The sequence below is a fragment of the Equus asinus genome, unplaced genomic scaffold (genome assembly GCF_041296235.1).
Source record: "Equus asinus isolate D_3611 breed Donkey unplaced genomic scaffold, EquAss-T2T_v2 contig_3, whole genome shotgun sequence".
NCBI classification, from domain to species: domain Eukaryota; kingdom Metazoa; phylum Chordata; class Mammalia; order Perissodactyla; family Equidae; genus Equus; species Equus asinus.
This window is the reverse complement of record NW_027224960.1, coordinates 1561399-1575890: the sequence shown is the minus strand read 5'-3', so window position 1 is coordinate 1575890 and position 14492 is coordinate 1561399. Positions and strand designations below refer to the sequence as shown.

Genomic DNA, 14492 nt, shown 5'->3' with positions numbered 1-14492 from the left:
TGTAATGCCTCCCGTTTTGTTCTTTTTTCTCAGGATTGCTTGAGCAATTTGGGGTCTTTTGTTGCCCCATATAAATTTTAGGATTCTTTGTTCTAATTCTGTAAAGAATGTCATTGGGATTCTGATTGGGATGGTGTTGAATCTGTAGATTGCTTTAGGTAGAACGGACATTCTAACGATGTTTATTCTTCCAATCCATGTACATGGAATGTCTTTCCATCTCCTTATGTCGTCATCCAATTCTCTCAAAAAGGCCTTGTAATTTTCATTATATAGGTCCTTCACTTCCTTAGTTAAATTTACCCTAAGGTATTTTATTCTTTTTGTTGCTTTTGTGAATGGTATTGTGTTCTTGAGTTCTTTTTCTGTTAGTTCGTTGTTAGAATATGGAAATGCTACTGATTTATGCAAATTGGTTTTATACCCTGCAACTTTGCTGTAGTTGTTGATTACTTCTAAGAGTTTTCCAATGGATTCTTTGGGGTTTTCTATATATAAGATCATGTCATCTGCAAACAGCGAGAGTTTCACTTCTTCCCTCCCTATTTGGATTCCTTTTATTCCTTTGTCTTGCCTGATTGCTCTGGCCAGGACTTCCAGTACTGTGTTAAATAAGTGTGTACAGTACTGTGTTAAATAAGTGATGATACATGTCTTGTCCTGTTTTCATGGGGATGGTGCTCAGTTTTTGCCCATTGAGTATGATGTTGGCTGTGGGTTTGTCATATATGGCCTTTATTATGTTGAGATAGTTCCCTTCTATGCCCATTTTGTTCAGAGTTTTTATCATAAATGGCTGTTGGATCTTGTCAAATGCCTTCTCTGCATCTATTGAGATGATCATGTGGTTTTTATTCCTCAGTTTGTTGATGTGGTGTATCACGTTGATTGATTTGCGGATGTTGAACCATCCCTGTGTCCCTGGTATGAATCCCACCTGATCATGATGTATGATCCTTTTGATGAATTGCTGAATTCGGGTTGCCAAAATTTTGTTTAGAATTTTTGCATCTATGTTCATCAGTGATATTGGCCTGCAGTTCTCTTTTTTCGTGGTGTCCTTGTCAGGCTTTGGTATCAGCGTGATATTGGCCTCATAGAATGTGTTAGGAAGTGTTCCATCCTCCCTAATTTTTTGGAATAGCTTGAAAAGGATAGGTATTAAATCCTCTCTGAAAGTTTGGTAGAATTCCCCAGGAAAGCCATCTGGTCCTGGGGTTTTATTCTTTGGGATGTTTTTGATTGCTGTTTCAATCTCTTGCCTTGTGATTGGTCTGTTCAAATTGTCTGCTTCTTCTTGAGTGAGCTTTGGGAGATTGTAGGAGTCTAAGAATTTATCCATTTCCTCTAGGTTATCCATTCTGTTAGCATAGAGTTTTTCATAGTATTCTCTTATAATCCGTTGTATTTCTGCAGAGTCTGTTGTTATTTCTCCTCTTTCATTTCTGCTTTTGTTTATTTGAGCTTTCTCCCGTTTTTTATTTGTAAGTCTGGCTAGGGGTTTGTCAATTTTATTTATCTTCTCAAAGAACCAACTCTTTGTTTCGTTGATCCTTTCTACTGCCTTTTTTGTTTCAATAGTATTTATTTCTGCTCTGATTTTTATTATTTCTCTCCTTCTGCTGACTTTGGGCTTTGTTTGTTCTTCTTTCTCTAGTTCAGTTAGGTGTAGTTTAAGATTGCTTATTTGGGATTTTTCTTGTTTGTTAAGATGTGCCTGTATTGCAGTGAATTTTCCTCTTAACACAGCTTTTGCTGTATCCCATATGAGTTTGTATGGCATGTTATCATTTTCATTTGTTTCTAGGTATTTTTTCTTCTTTAATTTCTTCAACGATCCATTGCTTGTTCAGTAGTGTATTGTTTAGGCTCCACATCTTTGTGCCTTTCTCAGCTTTTTTCTTCTAATTAATTTCTAGCCTTATAGCATTATGATCGGAGAAGATGCTTGTTATTATTTCAATTTTTTTTAAATTTGTAGAGGCTTGCCTTGTTTGGCAACATATGGTCTATCCTTGAGAATATTCCATTTGCACTTGAGAAGAATGTGTATTCTGCTGTTTTAGGATGAAGTGATCTATATATGTCTATTAAGCCCAATTGTTTTTTCATTTAGCTCCACTATTTCCTTGTTGATTTTCTGTCTGGATGATCTGTCCATTGATGTGAGTGGGGTGTTGAGGTCCCCTACTATTATTGTGTTGTTTTTAACATCTTCCTTTAGGTCTGTTAATAGTTGCTTTATGAATCTTGGTGCTCCTGTGTTGGGTGCATAGATATTTATAAGTGTTATTTCTTCTTCATGAAGTGTCCCTTTGATCATTATATATTGTCCCTCTGTGTCTCTCTTTACCTGTCTTATTTTGAAATCTGCTTTGTCTGATATAGGAATTGCAACACCTGGTTTTTTTTTGCTTGCTATTAGCTTGAAGTATTGTCCTCCACCCTTTCACTCTGAACCTGTGTTTGTCCTTGAGGCTGAGGTGTGTTTCCTGGAGGCAACAAATTGTTGGATCTTGTTCTTTAATTCATTTTGCCACTCTGTGTCTTTTTATTGGAGAGTTCAGTCCATTTACATTGAGAGTGATTATTGATTCATGTGGACTTAATGCTGTCAATCTGTTGCTCGTTATCTGGTTTTCCTGTGTTTGTCTTCCTGTGTGCTTTAGCCTACCCATTTAATACTGCACTTTCTTATGCTGGGTTTCTTAGCTTTTTCCTTATTTATGTTTTGTGGCTTTGTTGTGTTTTTTAGTTTAGTGTCTACCCTGAAGTTTGTATTTTGAATCTCGTGTATAATATAGTCTATTCTCTGGTGGTCTCTTACTTACTTGGCCTAGACTAATTTAGTCCCTTTGCTCTTCCCCTCCTAAATTATTATTTTCATTTCTTTTTTTTTTAAGATTTTATTTTTTTCCTTTTTCTCCCCAAAGCCCCCCAGTACATAGTTGTATATTCTTCGTTGTGGGTCCTTCTAGTTGTGGCATGTGGGACGCTGCCTCAGCGTGATTTGATGAGTAGTGTCATGTCTGCGCCCAGAATTTGAACCAACAAAACACTGGGCCGCCTGCAGCAGAGCGCGCGAACTTAACCACTTGGCCATAGGGCCAGCCCCGTTATTTTCATTTCTTATTCCAACTCGTGTTATGAGTTTGTAGTTAGAGTGATAAGATCCACTTTGCTTTGGTAGTTTCCTTACCTTTGTCCTAATGCTATAGGTGAATATTTGCTATCCTATTCTGGTTCTATTTATCTGTCTCCCTACTCTGTGGATTGTGTCCCCTTTCTCCCTTTTTTCTTTTTTCAGGTATGAGAGCCTTCTTGAGGATTTCTTGTAGTGGAGGACTTTTGGTTACAAATTCCCTTAACTTTTGTTTGTCTGGAAAAGATTTAATTTCTCCCTCACATCTGAAGGATATTCTTGCTGGATAGAGTATTCTTGGCTAAAGATTTTTATCTTTTAAAGTTTTGAATATGTCACTCCATTCTCTCCTAGCTTGTAAATTTTCTGCAGAGAAATCTGCTGAAAGTCTGATAGGAGTTCCTTTGTAGGTTATTTACTTCTGTCTTGCTGCCCTGAGTATTCTTTCTTTGTCTTTCATTTTTGCCATTTGTACTACTATATGCCTTGCAGTAGGTCTTTTCACATTGACAAATCTAGGAGATCTGAAAGCTTCCTCTACACACATTTCTCCCTCAATCCCTAGATTTGGGTAGTTCTCTTCTATAATTTCATTAAGAACACTTTCTGCTCCATTTTCCTTTTCCACGTTCTTGGGAATTCCTATTATCCATAAATTCTTTCTTCTCATTGAATCCGCTATCTCTCAGAGATTTTCCTCATTTTTTTAACTCTTAGTTCTCTTTCTTCCTCTGTCTGGAGCCATTCGGCCTGTATATCTTCAATTATGCTAATTTGCTCCTCTCTGGTGTCTACACAGGCATTCAGGGAGTCCGTATTCTGTTTTATCTGGTCCATTGTGTTTTTCATCTCTAGTTATTCTGTTTGATTCTTCTTTATAATTTCAATCTCTTTTGTGAAGTAACTCCAGAACTCGTTGGCTTGTTTCTCTATCTTTCTCTCTATCTCATTGGGTTTTTTGATTATAGCTGCTCTGAACTCATTTTCACTTAGTTTACCTATTTCTAAGTTCTCAGGACTTAATTCTGTGTTTTTATTGTTTTCCTTCTGGTCTGGAGCTTTTATAAATTGCTGGATGGTAGAGGAGCGGTTTTTTCACATGGTGGTAGAATTGAGTTGCAGTTACAGCCTGTTGCCACTATATGGGGGTTGAGAGCCGCGTGTTTTGAGCTCTCCGCCTTCGGACAAGATGGCAGCACCCAGCATTGTTTGCCAGGGGGAGGGGCTGTTTTTCTGGCTCGCCGATCTGGATTTGGATCAGTTCTGTTTTCTGGTCTCCTGAGGCCCTGGGTTTATAGGGTCCCCACACACGGAAGCTTTCCCCCATCAGCGGGTTTCCACTATACCGGCGGCAGGAGTCCTGGGCAATCCCCCGGTCACGTGGCCCCTCCCCCACTCCTTCCCTCACCTGTGGCAGTGATCCCAGACTCTAGGGGAGGGAGCGAAGTTCTCTCCTACCCTGTTCCAGCTCCTCTGAGGCCAGCAGCAGGGTCTCTGTCCTCCGTCTTTTTGATACTCTAGGTCTCTGATCTCCTGGCATTAGGTTTATTAGCTGAAATTCAGTTTTTTTTCAGTCCTTTGTTGTAGTTTGGAGGGGAGAGAGTCCCAGGTCACCTCACCCCGCCATTTTGCTCCACCCACCCCGTCCATGAGCACAATGTTTTAGACTGTAAATCGCTTGAAGGGAAGAGTAATGTCTAATTCATCTTTATAGCCCCAACACATCGTATGTAGTTTATATTCAATACCTGTTTGTTGAATGAGTGAACATAAGCATTATGCAAACACTCCTTACCACATAAGTAAACCTCCCATTTCCTTCTTGCTGCGCTGTATCAATTCTCTCTGTTTTTGTGCTTCCTTCCTATTCCTTACCATTATTACTTTATTCTCTGTCTTCAGGACCTAAATTCTTTAGCTTGATGTGGGATACGATTTAAGATTATTCTGTTTGGGAGCTGGCCCCGTGGCCAAGAGGTTGAGTTCTCATGCTGCTTTGGAGGCCTGGGGTTTCGCCACTTTGGATCCTGGGTGCGGACCCAGCACCGCTCATCAGGCCACGCTGAGGTGGTGTCCCACATAGCACAGCCAGAAGGACCTACTACAACTAGAATATACAACTGTGTGCTGGGGGGCTTTGGGGAAAAGAAGAAGTGGGGGGGAAGATTGGTAACAGATGTTAGCTCAGATGCCAATCTTTAAAAAATAAAGATTATTTTATTTGAAAACTTCAGGGAAAAAACGAGTAAATCTATAATATGTTTATTCACTTTGAGATTTTGAAAAATCACTCAAGTATCTAATTCTAGTTCACCCCAGTTATTTTACTACACAGTATAATGTCTATTATAATAGCCTATTCTTTCTTCAGTTTAACAATAAAAAACCCCACAAAACCTAACTTCTGTTTTGTTTTCCAAACCTGGCCTGTGATATTTCACTGCAATTTTTAACTTTTCTCTTAATAATGTAGCTTTAATACTCTTGACATATTCAGTGATCCATTTGGTGACTTTTCTTGTGTTCTTTGATGTTCTATTATCTGGCGACCTTAGATATCATCAAGTCCAGCCCTCCAGCCTCCCGCTCACTCTAAGTATCTTCTTGGAAAGAAGTCTTCCCCAGAGTCATTTTCTGGCTCTTTGGAGGGAGTCTCTGAGTGTCTCCTGGCCTTTCTGGGAGAATAATATCCAGGTTCTCTTAGCTCTGCTCCGTCTCTGTTCCCTTCTGTGGCTTCTTTTCCCTACCTTTCTAACAAAAACTCAGGCGTGTTCTGTGGCCTTTCTTACTTCCCCGTTGCCCTCTGACATTTGGTTCACATTTGTCTTTTGATGACAGCCATATATTTATTTTGTCTAGAGCTCTGAGTTCTAATTCATATCTTCCTAAAGATTGTTATAATGGTGTGTCTCACTGATATCTCAAATTTTAGTGTGTCTAAAACCAAGTTATTTCTTCCTACCATGGTGAATATTCCTTTTTTCCAGTATTATCAGTGTTATCCTGGTCACCTAGGCTGGAAACCCAAGTCAGTTTCACCTCATCTTTTTCTGCCTTCTCTTTTGTCCCGTCATCCCCGTTTTTTATTGATGCTACCCTTTAGCATTCCATGGGTGTCATACTCAAGTCCTCATCTCTTGAATTACTGTATCATTCCCCTGGACCTGGCCCCCATGACCTGGTTTTGCTTCTTCAGTCTGTTATGCAGATTTCTGATGTCACTAAGCTTGTGTCGTGTCACTTCCTTGGACAAGATCTGGCCACTCTTAACCAGTCTAACTTGACGTCCTTCTGCTCCATGTGCGCTCCTCTCTTAAGGATAGGTTGGGCCACTTGGTATCTTTGAACACTAATGCTTATTCCCATCTTTATACCTAAGTTCATGCTGCCTTCACCACCACTTCACCCCTTTATTATGTATCTAGGCCATCTGTGGTAGATACTACACAGGAAAGGTGAGACTTCTTTGAATGTTTTAAAGAAAGAAGTATCTGAGACAGGACTCCAAAGCAGAAGTGTGTAATCACCTGCTCATCACTGGAGGTCTCCACAGAGACAAATAATTTAAATCTTTGACTTTCTTTTAATGCATTAAGAATATTTGCGGAGGCTTTACAGTGTTCTGAGCCCAGGACTGGGCTCTGAGATTAAAAGAGTAAAGAAGACATCCCTCCATACTTACTGTCTCCATGGCAACCTCCCTAGTCCAGGCCGCCTTGTCTCCATTCACATTCCTGCCCCAGCCTCCTAACTGGGCTCCTGGCTACGGTCTTGCCCCTCTCCAATCTGTTTGCCCCCCAGGGGCCCAGGTGACCCTTGAGGAAGTTCAGTCAAGCATGTCACTCTTGTCAAAGCCGTCCAATGGCTTCCCATTGCATCCCAAAAACCCACTTCTGTACCCTATCTTGTCCCATCTCTCCTTCACCAACTCTGCCACACTGCCCTTTCCATTTCTTGAACACACCAAGCTCATTTCTGCTTTGTGACTGGTGTGCTGGTTGTTCTTTAATCTGGAGTATGGTTCCCTTGGTCTTTGCAGGGCTGGCTCCCTCTTCTCCGTCCTTCCAGATCTTAGCTGAATTGGGGGACTTCCCCTGCCATCCTGCCCAAAGAGCCTGTCCTGTCCTTTCCTCTTCCCACTTCTAACACTCTGTTTAAATTGTCTGTATTACGCTTAACATGCTATGTTTCTTATTTGTTTGTCTTTTTCTCTCCTCTCACTAACTTCCTCCTCCCCGAGTCCCACCCTGTGCAGAACATAAGCTGAGAGCAGGGTCCTCATTTGCCTGTTGCGCTGCCATATCCCTAGCACCTAACGTGCTGCCTGCAGCACGACAGGCAGTCAGTTCTTTCCAACAATATTTGTGAAATGGAAGAGAGGCCCATGGTTTTAAAGATGCTACAGTGTGGTCAGAGACGCAAATAACTAGCTCAACACAGTAAGTGCTATAATAACCAGTCATATCTATAAAGACCTCTGGGTACACCGTTGAAAGGTCAATTCATTCACGGTATAGGGAAGGAAGGATCAAGTTGACAAAGCTACACTGGGAAGGTGGCAGTTGCCTTTGGTCGTGAAGGAAGAGTAGGGGCAGACTAGAACATCAGAATCAGCGAAACACAGGGAATGGCAAAGGGTAGCTGTTCATGGTGTGGAGGGCATAGTCCGTAGTTCAGCCAGAGTTAAGAGTAACTGATGGACAGAAATGAGGCTAGAGCAACACAAGTGCCGGATTATAAAGAATCGTATTCACCATGGTAAGATTTCGAACTTTGTGTAGGAAAGTGAACCTATTCTGGCAGCATTATGGAGGAGGTATTATAAAGAAGGAACAAGATGTTGAGCTCAGTTTGACTCAGACAAGGGAAGGCTTAAATAGTGAGGTGAGAAACAAGGAAACAGATGGGGTGTTCAGATAAACCATGGGTTAAAAATGTTCTTCCAGTACTTTGGATTTTATTATTTCAAGTTACACTTCCTAAAGGTTTATTTTCATCTCCTGCAGAATTTGGTTGATCTTGCAGGCAGTGAAAGAGCTGCTCAAACAGGTGCTGAAGGTAATGAAAACTCATGAAATATTTTGGTCTGAAAGTCCTCCTGTTCTTTAACAGAGTAAAAGTGCCACCATGCATTTTAGAGACTAATAAAGTAATGATGATAATTTTGTGATAAAAGTCTTTAACAGAAAAAGCAGCTTCCTTATCTGGCTTATTATCTGCTTTGTGCTGCTGTAGCGTTAGTTAAAAAGATGAAACTCTGTCGTTGACAGGATTTATAGTTGGAAAGCTCCTGAGAGTCCCATGAACACCATAATCAGTAAGGAAATTCAGAAAAGTGGCAGGATACAAAATTAATCTATAGACATGAGCACCTCCTAACACAACAGCCGGTTGGAATATTTAATGTACGAAAAGACCCCCTTTGCAATAATGACTTAAAAGGCATAATACCTAGGAAGAAACTCAACAAAAATTGTATAAGACCAAAATAAGGAAAACATTAAAACAGACCTGAAAGAGGTAACCAAACACTGAGACAAATGAAAACGCATACTTAGATGGGAAGTTTCAGAACCATAAAGATGTCAGGCCTCTCTCTGTGTTAGTTTCCTGCAGCCTGACATAGAGACACTCAGCTGAGTGTGGCCTGTACCCACCACACCAGTGGATCCTCAGACCTGTGAACAAGAAATAAATGCCTGTTGCTTTAAGCTGGCTTGTTAAACAGCAGTATTCCAGCAATAGCTGAATAACGCACCTGTGCAATAACTGCTGTTCAGAAGGATTTGTTGCAGTATTTTTTGTGTACATGGCAGATTGAACACCTGCATGTCCCTCAGCAGGGTGCTAGGTAAATAAATTCTGATACATCCATACAATGGAATTCTATGCTGTAAAAAAGAGTGAAAAAGACCAATGTTTACCAATAAGATAGATGATATATTGCCAAGTGAAAAAAGCAAAGTGCAAAATAGTGTGTAAAGTATGTTACTATTTATGTAAAGAAGAAAGGGGAAAAATTAATACGTATGAACTTGTATTTCTAAAAATCTCTAGAAGAATAAACTAATAATAGTTCTTGGTTAGAGCGATAGGAACTGGTTGAAAGGAGAATAAAGTGAGAGAAACCTTTTTCAGTAGACTTCCGTTTAAGACATGTGAGCATATTAACAGTTTAAAAATAAGGACTTTTGGTTGTGAACCTCTAGGAACTAACTTGGTTGCACGTCATTAGTTGCCTGTATTGGAGGTTTGGAAAAATAGATTTGAATTGAGGAGTTCGAGGAGCTCTTTTAGGACGTGGTGCAGACATGGGCTTTCCTGCATTCTTATTCTTTTCTTAGTCGTCTTTTTCGAGCTGTTTCTCTTGGGTGAGAGCCTTTCTGCTTCACGTGATGGGTGGGAGGAAGGGAAGGGCGCCTGTCAGCAGTGGGAGGAAAGGTGGGCGCAGATCTAATTTGAAGCACAGACTGTAGCATCTGACCCTGCAATTTCTAATTTCTCCCATAAATTACTGATAAATAAGTTCATCATCTAGTACAGGGGCCAATTTGTTTTCTTATTTATTTAATAAATGCAGGTGTGCGACTCAAGGAAGGCTGTAATATAAATCGTAGCTTATTTATTTTGGGACAAGTGATCAAGAAACTTAGTGATGGACAAGTTGGGTAAGTTTGTCCCATTGTACATTTACCTATTAATGCTTACGTTTTTCATTAGGTTGAAAATTATGATATTTCAGTGACACTCAAATAAATGTACTGATACCCCTGTATGTTCAAAAGCTTCTGTGATTCTATGAGCATGCGTTGCTTCTTATATGTATGACCGTGACCTACTAAATTTACTTTATATTTTAAATATTTTCTAGTTAGTAGTTTTGCTCTGCCTCAAGTAACCAGTAAAGAATGAATTTTTTAAACTGTAGCAAATTTAAGGTTCTGCGTTAAAAATAAACCACTTTTGTTATATAAAAAGTTTTACTCTTTTTCTCCCCAAACTCATCTCTCACTAAGTGGTTTCATAAATTATCGAGATAGCAAATTAACACGAATTCTCCAGAATTCCTTGGGAGGAAATGCAAAAACACGCATTATCTGCACAATTACTCCAGTGTCTTTGGATGAAACCCTGACTACTCTCCAGGTGAGTTTGATTTTTATCTCGAATCAATATGGGGGAAATCATCTTTCAGAAGGAAAAATTAGCTACTAAAATTAGGTGTAATTTTTTGTAATTGACATAACATACCTGTTAAAATAAAATTGGTGTGTCTACTAAATAGCATTCCTTAATCTTCCCAAACTTCAATCATTCATATCCTGCCTCCCCAATTTTTGCCACATCCAACAATATTTTATTGAAATTGACTTGATTTTTTCTTAAATAACTCACTTTTTAAATTTAACTTATTATAAAAGGAAACTTTCTATCAGTCCCATAAATGAAAAACTGGTTATCACTTGGAACAAACAGAAGGTGACCCAAAAAATGGGTGTGCGTGTTTATAACAAAATAATTCTTAAGTTCCTGCTAACAAATTGTTGCCTGCCTTTGCTCTGAGCCTAAGGCCTGTATTTTCTGTTTTCAAAAGAAAAGAAGAATGAGAACTGTCAGTAGAATAGCTGTCTCAATGAAGGGTTCAGTGTTATTTAATGGGCACCCTCACGTACCCAGTTAAAGTTACTTTTGACACTCATGCTCTAAGAAACATCACTTTAAGTAGCTATTGAGCGCTGGATCAAGGTTCTGTCAGAGAAACAAAGGTAGGAGATAGCGTTCCTGGCTTCACAGAATTTATAGTCTTATAGTGAAGATAAGACCTGTCTTCCAGCGTGATTTCCTTGGATTAAAAGTTAAGTGGCTAATAAGTAGGACAGAGTTCAAAGGAAGGAGAGGTGCTTTTGACTGGAAGTGAAGCTTCAGCGCAGAGGGAGCATTTGCCCTGGACTTTGAGGAGTAGATGGATTCCAGTGAGCCAGGGTGTGTAGGCTCTCTGTTGGCATCTGTCTTCAAGATATTTCTCTGACCCTCCTGAAGACTAGTGGCAAAGGTAAGTTATGGACATTGTTACAGGGACGTAGAATGCTGTGTGTTCAGAAGCTGTAAGCCACCTGGGAAGCTTTTACTGATGTTTCTTTACAAAAGAAAATTACAAGAAACCTAAATATTAATTAAACTAATCTTTTGGTGTCAACGTTTAACACTCTTGTATTTTTTCCCAGTTTGCCAGCACTGCTAAATATATGAAGAATACTCCTTATGTCAATGAGGTGTCTAGTGATGAAGCTCTCCTGAAAAGATATAGAAAAGAAATAATGGATCTTAAAAAACAATTAGAGGAGGTATGTATGAACTGTGTATTTCAGTAAAGAATAGAGATGGATTTAGAATTGAGATCTGCCTACATGCCCAGAGACTCTTAAATCCTCAATATCTGAGTTCTACAATCTAAATTTAAAACAAGTAGTTTTTAACTAAGGAGAAATCAACCCGTAAAAACTTTACTATAAACTGCAAGATTTGGTTTCTTGAAATTATTTTAGATTTTGTTTTTCATTTCCAAAGGGCAAAATTTGAGATTTTCAAATGGGCCAAGTAGAGATACGTTTTTTTAAGAGATAAAAACTGTCACAAATACAGAGAATTAGGTTAAAAAGAGAGACGATGAATAGTGTTTAAAACTACTTTGTTTCATTTTACATTATCTTGAATTCCTCTTCTAGCCCTAAGATAGCAATCTAATAAGATAGCATAATTGCTTGTCATTACCATTTGTTTGTTTAAACCATCATGGTCCCCAGTCTGTAAAAAACTTACATTTTACTGATCTTTTTAAAAATGACCTAAAATGTCAAATGGCGGTCTTAGAAGGATCTCTCTTCCTTTGCTATAGGTATTCAAGTCTCTGCTTTATGATTTCTCTGCCTATTTATATATTTTTAGTCAATTAATAGAATTGCTTTAACAGCATTGATATAATCTTATACATGGCATATAGAATAGTGACATGAGGAGAAATGTATATTTTACCCTATTATAAGTTTGAGAAATTATTGATTATGGTAACTGCATATTGGTGTTCTGCAGGTAGGGCATATTTTATTTCAATAAAATTAAAATTCTCAGGCCAGCCCTGTGGCCTAGTGGTTAAGTTTGTTGCACTCCACTTTGGCAGCCCGGGTTCAGTTGCCATCCGCAGACCTACACCACTTGGCGGCCATGCTGTCCTGTTGTCCCATGTACAAAATGGAGGAAGATAGGCACAGATGTTAGCTCAGGGCAAATCCCTTTCAAGCAGAAAGAGAAAGATAGGTACAGATGTTAGCTCAAGGTGAATCTTCCTCAGCAAAAAAAAAAGAAAAGAAAAATTCTCAAAACTCACATACAAATTTATATTTTTTTAAACTATACTTTCAAGGTTTTAAAACCTACCTACATTTATTAATGTAACCCAATATTACATTCTTTAGGTTTCTTTAGAGACTCGGGCCCAGGCAATGGAAAAAGACCAATTGGCCCAACTTTTGGAAGAAAAAGATTTGCTTCAAAAAGTGCAGATTGAGAAAATTCAAAACTTAACACGAATGCTAGTGACCTCTTCTTCCCTCACATCACAACAGGAATTAAAAGTAAAATTTAAAAGACAACAGCTTCTTTTCTTCTTCTTTTTTATTATTGTTTTTTTTAATTGCAGTAACTTTGGTTTATAACAGTATATAAATTTCAGGTGTATATCGTTATATTTCAATTCCTATGTAGATTATATCATGCTGACCACCAAAAGACTAATTACCATCACCACACATGTGCCTAATCATGCCTTTCAACCTCTTCTCTCCCCCTTTCCCCTCTGGTAACCACCAATCCAATCTCTGTTGCTATGGGATTGTCTTTTGTTGTTTTTATCTTCTATTTGTGAGTGAGATCATACAATGTTTGACTTTCTCCCTCTGACTTTTTACTCTCAGCAGCAATACCCTCAAGGTCCATCCTTGTTGTCACAATTAGCCAGATTTCATCCTTTTTTATGGCTGAGTAGTATTCCCTTGTGTATATATACCACATCTTCTTCATCCATTCATCCCTTGACGGGCACCTAAGTTGCTTCCAAGTCTTGGCTATTGTGAATAAGCCTACAGTGAACATAGGAGTGCATGTATCTTTACGCATTCACGTTTTGACGTTCTTTGGATAAATACCCAAGAGTGGAATAGCTGGATCATATGGTAGGTCTAGTCTTAATTTTTTGAGCCATCTCCATACTGTTTTCCATAGTGACTGCACCAGTTTGCACTCCCACCAGCAGTGTATGAGGGTTCCCTTCTCTCTACATCCTCTCCAACACTTATTGTTTCCAGTCTTGTTAATTATAGCCATTCTGACAAGAGTGAGGTGATATCTCATTATAGCTTTGATTTGCATTTCTCTGATAGTGATGTTGAACATCTTTTCATGTGCCTGTTGGCCATCCGTATATCTTCTTTGGAGAAATCTCCATTCAGATCTTTTGCACATTTTTGAACTGGGTTTTTGGTTTTTTTGTTGTTGAGATGTATGAGTTCTTTGTATATTTTGGATATTCACCCCTTTTTTGATATATGGTTTACAAACATCTTCTCCCAATTGTTAGGCTGTCTTTTCCTTTTCTTGATGGCTTCCTTTGCTGTGCAGAAGCTTTTTAGTTTGATGTAGTCCCATTTGTTTATTTTTTATATTGTTTCTCTTGCCCAGTCAGGCATGGTATTTGAAAATATGCTGCTAAGACCGATGTCAAAGAGTGTACTGCCTATGTTTTCTACTAGAAGTTTCGTGGTTTCAGGTCTTATATTCAAGTCTTAAATCCATTTTGAGTTGATTTTTGTGCATGGTGTAAGGTAATGGTCTACTTTCATTCTTGGGCATGTGGCTGTCCAGGTTTCCCAACACCATTTATTGAAGAGACTCTACTTTCTCCATTGTATGCTCTTGGCTCCCCTGTCAAAAATTAGCTGTCCATAGATGTGTGGGTTGATTTCTGGACTCCTGGACTCTGGATTCTGTTCCATTGATCTGTGTGTCTGTTTTTATGCCATACCATGCTGTTTTGGTTACTATAGCTTTGTAGTATATTTTGAAATCAGGGAGTGTGACGCCTCCAGCTTTGTTCTTTTTTCTCAGGGTTCCTTTGGCTATTCTGCGTCTTTTGTTGTTCCATATAAATTGTAGGATTCTTTGTTCTATTTCTGTGAAAAATGTTGTTGGAAATTTGATTGGGATTGCACTGAATCTGTAGATTACTTTAGGAAGTATGGACATTTTAACTATGTTTATTCTTCCAATCCAAGAGCATGGAATAGCCTTCCATTTC

At 38.8% G+C, this 14492-nt stretch overlaps 1 pseudogene; it reads left to right on the top strand.

Annotated features, from left to right (window-relative positions):
* LOC139043591 (centromere-associated protein E-like) overlaps window positions 1-14492 on the top strand; it is a 79680-nt pseudogene that overhangs the window by 7963 nt on the left and 57225 nt on the right.